At 35.7% G+C, this 12,136-nt stretch overlaps 1 protein-coding gene across 1 annotated transcript in view; it reads left to right on the top strand.

Annotated features, from left to right (window-relative positions):
- The first annotated feature begins 10 nt into the window (after nucleotides 1–10).
- The window catches only part of LOC106784079 (chaoptin-like), a 72,503-nt gene continuing 60,377 nt past the window's right edge, over nucleotides 11–12,136 (top strand). Inside the window, exon 1 of the mRNA XM_014743200.1 lies at nucleotides 11–336. The gene's annotated coding sequence lies outside the window, so the exon portion shown is untranslated. The remainder of the gene's footprint in view (nucleotides 337–12,136) is intronic.

The following is a 12,136-nucleotide window of genomic DNA, read 5'->3' as shown; positions in this document are numbered from 1 at the left end:
TTAACTCACTCTCTCTCTCTCTTTCTCTCTCCCTTTTATCCTTCGGGTATACGATAGGTATACTCGTCGAATATAAAAAGAAAAATAAAAAAGCAACAAAAAATGTGATTTAATCAAGATAGAAAAAAAACAACAACAATACAAAAATTACAGTCAACGAAAGAAGAAGAAGAAGAAGAGAAGAAGGGTTCTTTTATTTTTATAAAAAGCGTGTGTCCGCCACTGTGACCGCAAGCTACGAACGAGATGGGGCGACGCGTCGGATGAATCAAAGGGAAAACTTAATGGATACGACGAGAGCAATTGTTCACTGCTACGAGGGCTACCAAATCGAAGGTACTTAATGACCTTTAGTTATGCACTTCACTCACCCACTCACTCACTTACTCTCTCTCTCTCTATCCCTATCTCACTTTTGAAAATAATTTTCGCACGCATAAAACCAACACGACGAAATATTAACAAAAGCTTTCCCGACGAACCAACTAACGAAAATATTATATGGATCGTTGTAACCTGCGGGCCGTGGGGGGAGGGGGTGGGGGGGAGGGTATACGATCGAAAGTGGTTTTTGGCGGCAAGCTTTTCCCGATGTTTCCGATAAGTGGACAAATTGGGTAGAAATTATGGTCACCGTGACCGCTTATATTCGATGAATGACGCGACACACACCGTTCGTTATACATAGCGAATCACTGTACTCTGTTACAACAGCACAATATCATCGAATGCTAGTAGCTTCGATGTGTTCACTTAATAGACGTCAGAGTACTTCGGTTCGTGTAACACACATGCTTTCCGGGTTTAATTAGCCTACATTTGTATCAAATTAGAAGATGTTTCTCCTTTTATGCAGTATCACTCGAACTCGGTTTTACTTATCGATCGGTATCGAGTGTTCATATATATATTTATGAACATGTATATAATTTATATTATATATATATGTATGTATTGACTGATCCTAAGAACATCTAAAACTACATATCATCCTTTATAGGTGACTTTTAATCATGAAACGTTTATTGAAAACTCATTCTTCTCGGCGATAAAATTATCACCAGCTTTCAATGCCGTTGTATTGTCCCACCGGATTTCTCCAACCACCCTCAACCCATCTTTCCCTTTCCCTTTCTCTTTACCTACCAAACCTCCCTCCCACCCTTCTACCACTTGCATCCGATATTTGAGTGTAATCACGTCGACGCCACGAACAAACGTTTCGTTTCACACGATGCTACCCGAGGTAATTGCCAAAGTTTCCAACACCATAACGAAGTTTACATTCGTACCTATCGATGTTCACGAACTGTAACTAAATATCGAAGCTCTTCTCTCTCTCTCTTACTCTCTCTGTTTCTCTCTTTCTGTCTCTTTCTATCTATTTAACTCTATCCTATTCACCATCTCTTTCTCTCTCTTTCGTATCGAATAATCCATAGATTTAGATAATTGGGGAGAATCGAGGATTCGATGTGGTGTACGCGCCTAACGCATGTTAAAATCCGTGAAAATGTACGAGGGTGTGAACATTTCTTTACTAAAGCTTGTCGTCAACGGGGGAAACTTTGAACGCTACTGTATCCCGTGTATCCGGTCTATTTAAAATAAAAATATTATATGTGTATTCGATATCTGTAGATACGAGAGAGAATGTGAATACGATACCACCGAACTTCTCGTTATTTCAAAAAAAGCTCCTCGACCTCCTCCCCCGTTTTTCGAAATGGGGTGAAATAAAAAAAAAAAAAAAAATGAAAAAAGAAAAATAAGAAAAAGAACAAGCGAATATATATATATATATGTGTATAATATACGCGTGTAATATGTTCCGCGTATAGAAACGCCGTGTAAGACCGTGAACATTTTTCCAACGTGTTCTCTCTCTCTCTTTCTCTCTTGCACAACTCTCGGTGCATTAGAATTCGAACCGAGAGAGTTCCGCAAACTGCGAAAAAACGTTCGCGACGCCATTTGAAATAAATTCTGGCGTGCGCGCGCGAGTTATAGGCGCGTGGTGTTGCTGTTGTGTTGATGCTTCTGCTTCCGCTTCTGCTGCTGGTTGCTTTTCCCCGTTCGTAATTACATCCGATTTTTCCTACCTATTATTTTCTACTTTTCCTTTCTTTTTATTATATAGGTACGCTCGTTAAAAAAGTTTTCGATAAAATAATAATAATATTAATAATGATTATAATAATAATAATAATAATGATAATAATGATAATAATAATAATGAAATAATACAAATAAAATCGATTTAAATTTCAAACGTCTCGAACTCGTCTCTCGTCTCGCAAACAATCTGATATCGGAAAAGGATTAGCGTTTTCCGTTAGGAAAGAGACACACAGGATTGTGCTAACATAGAATGATTTTCACGCGTAGTATAGAAAGTAGTTGTGGTGGGCATAATGAAGCGACGAAACAAAGCTTACACGCGAATAAGATATGAATATGCATAACCGTATCGTTTAACATAATGGTTTGGAAACGAGAAATGATACTGGGATCGCGCGTTCGTCGATGTAATATATTTTTTTGTTTCTCCCTTGTATACGCTTTCGATTAATTTGATACGCAATTAAATTTATTGCTGTGCAAATTCCTGTGCATCGTGATTATTTATTATTATAGATAAATTTTATTTCATTATCCATACATGCGTTTTTGCTTAATATTCCGAGATTTTTTATTCGAGAAAGAAAATCTTATTCGCCAAGAATTTATTTTATTTTATTTTATTTTATTTTATTTCATTTCATTTCATTTCGTTTCGTTTCATTTTTCATTTCATTTAGTTTTTTATAATGAACAAGTAAATACTATGAGGTACTCTGCGAACTTTGATCGTGAATGTATATATAAAAAAAGAAGAAAAAAAAAAACAGAAAAAAGATCTATATCTATTTAAAAGAAAGAAAAAATATAAGGAAGATAAAAGGGTAAGAGAAATAAAACAAACGTATTTTTATATATTTGAACTCGCTAGTTCTCTCTGATAGGTTAAAAAACCTATCGTCCAAGAGAAATTCTCTCTCGCAAACTTCGGAGTTAACTATTTATCGATCGCTATCAGAATTTTGAACGTACATCGATGTGCAAGCTTTAAGTTAAACTTTTAATTATACAGGTTAAGATAAACGCAAAGTTTTCTACGTACGACAAACGGATTTATCGTCAAAAATCATTGACCGATATTATTCATTTTTTATATCGCATGAGAGAAATATAATAAAAATAAATTTGAATCATCAAACGAATACGCGAGACATATATATATATATTTGAAACAACGGAAACGTGAGTTTTGTTTCTTTTCTGGTTGAAATCAAAATGGGGTAACTTTTTGTTTTACAAATAGTATAGTTACTTTTTTTTTTTTGAGTTGTAACTCAATACTTTTCTCTCAGACTACCAACCCATTCTCTTTTTGTTTTTTTATTTTTTAGACTCTTCGGCAGAATTTATTTGCGCTTAAAGCCAAAAGTACGATGATAAACGTTTCGAGAAGGATCGATATTTGTTTTCGTCGTACGTTCGTACATATTTTTTCTTTATCCTTTTTTCTATTTCTATTTCTGTTTCCTGTTTCTCTCTCTTAATCGTCCTGACAGATTCGTTGAATCCGAGCAGTCAGTTTGACGGGCCAAATTTTCGCGGCATTTTTTGAACAGAACGGATTTCCCAGGCGTATTCGTCTCGTTCGTTTCTCTTTCATATACATTCGCGCACGCTCACACACACACACACACACACACACACACACACGGACACATACGGACACGCACACAAATATACGCGCATAGACGAGAGATCAACTACACGGACTAACTTTTTATTTACCGATTTTAGGAAAAGGAAAAAGTGTTTCTTGTTAAAAAAAGAAAAATAGAAACCCCCTACGTCATCGCCATTAAACGTATAGGAGAAGAGAATATTCAAATAAAACGTCAAATTCGTGTAATTACGTTTCATGTAAAACACACACAGGGAAGAAAATAAATAATTATTTTCTTATATATACATACAAAATGTAATTAAAATATTACGATAAAATAGTCGGGAATGAATATTTCGTATGTAATAAAGAAAAATAGGTCAAACGTGAGAATTTTAAGTTAACGTTTCTAAATTATAGAATTTACAAGTTACAATTTAACTATTAGTAGTATACTCCAATTATATTTATTTGCGAGAACTATGATATACATATGAGATGAATATTGACATTTCATTACATAAAATATTAAATATATTTATCATCGGTTTAAAATACGATGCTTGTCGTCTCGTTAAATATCAAACGTATTTTTACTTATAATTCTAAGTACCCTACATAATTTTTGTTTGCTATTGTTAAATATATAGTAAGTAAAAAACTTCAGTAAAAGTATGACAACACACAGCTGAACGTAATTTAATTAATATCGCGCGTACATAGATTTCAATCGTAATTAAAATCTATTAAAAATCATACTTAAAAATTTTTCCAATTGAAAAGTTAAATATTTCTGAATCGATTTTTTCTTCTCCATTCACACACACATACATACACGCATTCATATTATTCCATATTATTCCATTAAAATGATTTAAACTAACTTTCTATAATTATACAAAATTATTCTATCACGTATATATTTATAATACATCAAATTTCCTTTACTTAATATTTTCTAAAATTTTATTTCTTCTTCACAAACTAATATAATATAATATTTAACATTTTTCTTCGTAGTATCCCGTTTCGAAACATTATTCCTATACAACGAAGAATGCTTTACCTATCCACGCCGATAGGAAATTAAATCACGAGACGAAAAAAAAAAAAGAGAGAGACAGAAAGTGAGGGAGGGGGGGGGGAAACATTTTGTCCGTGATCGATCTTAAGCACACGAGAGTTAGAAAGAGATGAGAAGAGAAGAAAAGAGAAGAAAAGAGAAAAGAACGGCTCGTTTCGCCGTTATCGTCGCGAATTCGCATTTGAAATGGGCTTGGGAAGAGGAGGAGTCCGTCGTCGTTCGAGTTGAGAGATCGCGGGTATCGAGAATTAAATTTCCATCAGAGAACTGTAGAGAAATATATCTATAACATATACTCGGTCGGTTACGACGTCATTTTCTCACGCCCAATCGTTCGTCCGGAACCTACATTTTCTCTTTCTCTCTCTTTCTCACTCACTCACTCACTTACACATACATATATACACAGTCTTTCTGTCTCTTTCTTCTTCCACTTCCTCATTTGCTCCCTATCTCATTTTCGTCAGCAACTATACCTTTATCTTTATCTTTCTCTTTCTCATTGGGAGACGAAAAATTATTTAGTATGGGCCATTAATGTTCCGTCGGTGTTCATAAATCGGGGTTGGTTTATCGTGAAAGGGCTACATAAGTACTCACTTTGTTCGACCGGTTAGTATGAATTTCGTAACGACGCCTTAATGAAGTCGTAAAACTACGACAAACGACCATCATTTTCTTCATCTTTCTATATTCTTTACCTTTTATTTCTGTATCTATCGTATTCGATGCTTTAGCAATCTCGATCGATTCGATTTAGATAAGATAGATACTCCCAAAATTTGATCCCTCGGTGCTCTCTTAAGAACCGGGTTACCCCTCTCTCTCTCTTTTTCTCTCTTCCACAAAAGATAGAAATAAAAAGTGAGAGAGAGAGAGAGATGAACGAAAATCCGATAGGTAACGAACAAACTGCAACGAAATTCATGTTCGTAACATGCGCGGTTACTCGTAAAAAAAAAGAAATAAAGAAAGAAAGGACGAAAACAAAGTAGGTGGGGGTGGGTGGAGAGAAGTAGAGAGAGAGAGAGAGAGAGAGAGAGAGAGAGAGAGAGAGAGAGAGGAAAAAAAACAATGCAAGAGGGGGACAAAATCGTAGACCGTCGACGGAAAAAATAGCTTGAAACTTGCATTTGACCGGTCGGTCGTTCGGGTTCTCTAACTCTCTCTCTTCCTATTTCTCTTTCTCTTTATCCTAACCCTCTCTCTCTCTCTCTCTTTCTCTCTCTGTTACGGGTTATAGCGAATACGGGATACAACATTATGGGATGTCGAGTATCAGTGTTACGTGGCGGGTACAAGCACAATCGTCGAATTCGCACGATTCCACGGCGTAAAAAAGGCATTGACGAGTTTCCTGCGTTTCGATTCTAGTATATACTATACCGAAAGAATGAGAGAGACAGACGAAAGATAAAAAGAGAGAGAGAGAGAGAGACGCATATACATATAGCAGATACCCGATAGCAGGAGCAAACGTAATCCGCGAGCTCGGTGTAAACACGGCATTTGCCACGAACAATCCGATAACGAAGTGCTCTGTTCTCTTCTATCTCACCCCTCCCCCCGTACCCCCTTACCACCCTCCTAGTCCTCTTCTTCCTCGTTCCTCCTCATCCTTTCTAACCGAACCTTCCTCCTCCGTCATTTTGTCCCACAGAGGATAGAATTCTGACTGGTTTACCGTTGCTACGAAATACTCATTCTATTGGTCAACTTCTGCTTCTACGGATACGAAAATTTAGTTTCTCTCTCTCTCTCTCTCTTTGAAACCAATACCATCTCCCTCTGTTCCTTTACCGTTCGTGCACACACGTATTTATATATATATATAGATGTATAGGAAGAACAAACACCACGGATAAATTTCTTCATTTCCCTTTTCGTTTCTTCGTTTCCCTTTTTGTTTCCTCGTCTAGTCAGAAGGTAGGAAGGTAGGTAGAATATACAAACTCCAATTAGCAGTTGCCGGCAATTAATAGTCTCTACGTAGACGGTACTAGTTTACTCCGCCGAAAATTCTTTTCGTAGTAACACCTGACGCTGCTACGGTAACGCTTACACGTTCAAGAGAAAAACTAGCTTTCTCTCTCTTTCTCTCTAACTCTTTCTCTCTTTCTTTGTTTCTTTGTTTCTTTCTTTAACTTCCTTTTCCTTCTTTTTCTTTGCTTCTTGCAAGCGTGTTTCTCCGGGGCTTTGGAATTAATGTTCTGCTTCACCAAACTTTCCGCGTTTTCCGTTTTATTCATTCTATCGTTACTCTATTATTTTTCTCCCTTCTCTTATCCTGTATCCTGTGTAGTTTATCCTTCTTTTTTCTTATTAAAAAAAGAAATAAAAGAAAAGAATGGAAAAGGTGGGAAAATCGTTGATATCGCGTTTTCGTGTCAGAAAAATGTTCAATAAATTTTATATATTATAATATTTGATTCGTTTCATTTTAATTATAAAATGATCCCACCGATCGAAGATTAATTATACGATTATAATTGAACATCCAATTTGTAATAATTGTATCATAAAAATTTCATTAATTCATTTTATTCGATCGTAATTAGTCGCGAAATTAGAAAAAAAAAAGTAAAAAATAGAAGAAAAGTTTGACAGATTCGGCCGATCTAACGAGAAAATATATTCCCATTTACGAATTAATCGATGAACAAACGCATAACTATATATAACTTTGTAGAATTGCGAATCAAATCTTCTCTAACAGTACAAGCTTGTTTGTAGTTAGACAATCGCTTATTTAAACGTAAGAAAGAATCAAGAGCGATTATCTTTATCCTCGAGTGAAACGTCGTCTGACGGCCGAAGAAATTCAATTAAGCGTTCTAGCAAGCGATTAATAGTCCACTCGAAAATGTTCGTCGGTGCTTGCGAGAAGAACTTGTTGAGATAAAAAAACGAACAAGAAAAAAACGACAGAGAAAGAAAGAGAGAGAGAGAAGGAATCGTTGCATATCGATTGACGCCTCCAAATGTCGACTTTTTGCCTCTTTAAAAAATAAATGAAAAGAACAAAAACAAAAAAAACAAGAAAAAGATTATATAAAAGGAAAATCGTCGTCCCGTCTCGCTTAATTTTTCCCAAACGAAAACGTGCGTTTTCTCGTTCGCGAGTTTTATTTTCACTTTATTCTTTCTCATTTTCTACGAATGACGAAGCTCTTAACGTAAAAGGATTGAAGAAAGAGGGGGGGAAATTATTCTCAAAAAAAAAAAAAGAAAAAAAAACGAATCGAATCTAAACCGTTATAGTTGTTGTTATAAGAAAAATACGATAGGAAAAGAGGAGAAAAAAAATGGGGAAAATACGGGAGACAATATATTATCGATGCTTTCAACAGGGCGGAATAAACTTTGATGAAAGAGAAAAAACGAAAGAAAGAGAGAAAGAGAGAGAGAGAGATCAAACGATTTAGAATTAGATAGTCAAGAGAAAGTAAATCGAGGAGATATAACTTATCTTCTCTTCTCTTGGCGTTTAACGATAAGGATGAAGATCAAATCTAGGAATGATACTCGTACTCTCTTCTTTCATAGACCAATCGAGAGGGAAACGTGATTCAGAGATATAAGCGATTTCTCTGGAGGATACGATCTTAAAGTTTTCAAGATGCGAACTAAAAACGAGAGAAAGAAAGAAGAAAATACTAGAGAGGGAGGGACACCTTAGACCTTTTTTCGAATCCTTCCGATCGACCAGCATGGACATCAAGCTAGCTAGCTAGCTAGCTAGTTTTGCTACCACCTCGTTCGAACGTTTTCTCAACGGTATAGTTGGTCTCTCGATAGATTTACATATAAAAAAAAAATAGAAAAAAGAAAAGAAACGGAGAGAGAGAGAGAGAGAAAGAGAGTAGAATCGGTTGTTGCTGAAATCGAAAATAGTAATGGTATCATCCCCCTTACATCCCCCTTCTCGTCCATTGAGCACATATTATCGTTCAGATGTGTTCTGTGTGAGCGTGTAAGAATGATTCCGAACAGTGCTAGAATATGAGTCTCTTCGGGAAAAAGGGAACGGGGTGAAGGGAGAAAAGGATTAAGGTCAGGTTAGGGACGTGCCTATCATCGTCTTCTTCTTCTTCTTCTTTTTCTTTTTTTTTCTTCCTTCTATGTCCCACGCTTATCTCGTAGCAAGCTCGTCACCTTTCACGGACCTTCTTCTTCTTCTTCTTCCTTTCTTTTTTTACCCACAAAGCTTGCTAAAACGCGTAAGTGAGTATTATCAAACTCCTATCTTCCATTCTGTACCTTCTTTATCTCTCTGTCTTTCTCTCTTTCCTTTCTATACTCAGCTACATATTCTCTTTCTCTCATACTCTCGTAAGCGTTTCTATACCCGTTTGATCGTTCACAAACTGCAAAGCATTGACCCTTTGCACGCTCGCAATTCAGCATAAAGCTCTGTGTGTGTCCGTGTGCATGTGTGTGTGTTATGTGTGTGTGTCGATGACATGGCTTTGGAACTGGCCGATCGTTTGCGAGACGATGACGGTTTCGTTGACTGATGTGGATCTTACGTGATTACTCTTGTCGTCCAACACGGAATTGATTATCTTTATGTGAGATAGGATATACGAGAATTAGATACCATTTTCCATTATATTCTAAAAAAAAGATACATTCCTCTTAACGAATGTATTGTTCATTCGATGATAATATAACGTCTTGAACTTTTACGTTTATCTGGGAAATTATTTCTATTTGAAATTTTTATCAATATTCGGATTAAAACAAAGTATTATTACGATTGTTTAGATCGATATTTTGTTACTTTTATAAAGAAAATATCTATTCTCTTAAACATCGATAAGATTTGAATACACGAACACACTGCGTTACTCCACGAAAATTCGTGTATCGGTTAGCACGAATCGTTACGCGAACGCGATTGCATTGATTCATAAATTCCTGTTATGTGTACTGCAAAGGGATCCTATCGGAGGGTTAACATGCATTCCATGCTGACCACGAATATTAGCGATTGACGAGTATCAAACCGAATTTCCTATAGGTAGATAGGTAGGTAGCAAACGTGTGTGTAATCGAGCTCCAATCTCTTCTCTTTGAATATTTCAACGTATTCGTAAAATTCATTCCGAGAGGAATGAATAAAAGTAGCCTGTAATCCATTGATGGAACAACCTCCTCTCGTACACTTCTTTTTTTTTTCTTTCTTTTCTTCATTTTTTTTTTTCTATTTCCTTATCGTCTTTTTAAAGCGTTCGAAGATGATGACAGCGATCTGTGCATATATAACGGAGTCTCGTTAAAAAAGTTAAGAGAGTTTGCTTGCCTCGTGCTCGTGCTCGTGATCGTACTCGTACTCGGGCTCGTTTTGTGAAGAAACGAACATTTTTCTCCTGTGTTGGGGGAAAAAAAAAAGAAAAAAAAAAAAGAAAAAAAAAAGGAGGAAAAAAACGAAAGCGATCGACGTCGAACGAAACGATGGTGATTCATGGCACGAATATTGCAGGCAAATCGTCGATAAATTTCTTTCCAACGTGGTATATAGTATATATATATTATATATATATATACTACTCTTGTGTGTGTGTGTGTGCATATACTGACTCTCAACGATTTCTGCCTTTGACAGGAGCAAGGCAAATTAATTCGCGACAGCTGTCTCGATCGTCTCTTCGATCAACTACCAGAGAATAGCAGTAGTCGGTTGTTACTTGTGTTACGAATTAGGTAGATACTACTAGAACGTTGTTTCCTGAGTTATGTTTATTGGGAAATGGACGTTGGGTGAACACGGGAAGAAATTTAAACGTATTTGAATTATCGATTGAAACTGAACCTTGTCATCGACGATAAGAATTTTTCTCGATAGATGCTCCTTTGTTTTTTCAAATTCATTAATTCGAGTGAAATCGAATTTTATACAAAAAATTAACATTAACATCTCAATTAATTCAAATCAATATAAACATCTTTTATTCTATATAAGAGATTAAGATGATTTTCATCAGAATCAAAAGATTGGTTGCAACTTGGTTAAAAACTGTTCAAAATAAAACATGAATACGAAAATAATATGGAAAAAGAGAAAGAGAGAAAAAAGAAAAAAATAGAAGGGGGGGCGGTGAGAGAGAGGAGAAAATTTTCTTGACGTTTCAACGAAAAGTTTGATGTAAATCAAATAAAACGTGATCGAGGTTAAACTTTGTTCTGACTTATGATCGATATAATAATGATAATAACATATGATGTATACATGTACCGACGAAGGCTATTATTCAACGATGATTAGAGAGAGTAAGAGAGAGAGAGAGATAGATAGATAGAGAAGAGGAGTTACAAGGTACATAACAATGGTACATCGACGCTCAATCAGGACCGATCGACACCGTCTCGATACGAACCGAGAGAGGAGGAGTACTCTCGTCCTCCAATATCGACTTCCCCTCAACACGGGTCATTAATTACGATAAGCCACTCGTGTTTCATAACATTCCCGCTACGATAACGTCCTGTCTTTAACTAAAAAAAAGAAAAAGAAAAAGAAAAAGATAAAAAAGTGAAAAAAAAAAAAATCCTCCGAACATTTTCGTGATTCAATACTAATAACATTTACGTTTTTACTCCATTCGGAATAATGATTAAAATATAATAATAATAATTATCGAGTTCGTAAATCCCTTTGCCATCACCATCACCACCACCATCACTCCGCTCTTTCTCATCATCTCCAAATCGAATCCCCCTCTTGTGCTCGACTACGTCAATGTATAATTAATTTTACACACACGCGGGGGGGGGGGGGGGGGAGGTCCGTTTCTTTATATTATTATATATATATATATATTATGAAAAATAAAACTAACAAAAGAATGTAGGGGAAAATAAAATAACACGATACGTAACGATATATAATTTTCACGTGTGTTATAGGTATAGTCGTCGCTCAACAACAAAAAATACTATAAATGTTCGTCGACCAAATAATATGAATAAAACGGGAATGCGATATTAATTTTCTTTTGTTTTCTGTGTTCTCTCTCTCATTCTTTCTCCCTCTCCTACATACATGCCATATTCATTTATTTATATTATGCGTTTATATATATATATATATATACCCGTTGCAACCGTAACACATATATATATATATATTTATACACATATATAATTTTCACGTATTGTACAATCGACGAGACGAAAGAATTCAGTAATATCCCCTCTAGCGATTGGATTTCTCATTTCAAAAAATTCTGTCCTCTCGAAAACGCGTAACGTGTACACTTCATTGTACCATAAAGAAAGAGCGAGTGAGAAAGAGAGAGAGAGAGAGAGAGAGAGAGAGAGAGAGAGAG

The sequence above is a fragment of the Polistes canadensis genome, unplaced genomic scaffold (assembly GCF_001313835.1).
Source record: "Polistes canadensis isolate GaletaPanama2010 unplaced genomic scaffold, ASM131383v1 scaffold_30, whole genome shotgun sequence".
NCBI lineage: Eukaryota > Metazoa > Arthropoda > Insecta > Hymenoptera > Vespidae > Polistes > Polistes canadensis.
The sequence above is the reverse complement of the archived record's forward strand: the minus strand, read 5'-3'. Positions and strand labels throughout refer to the sequence as shown.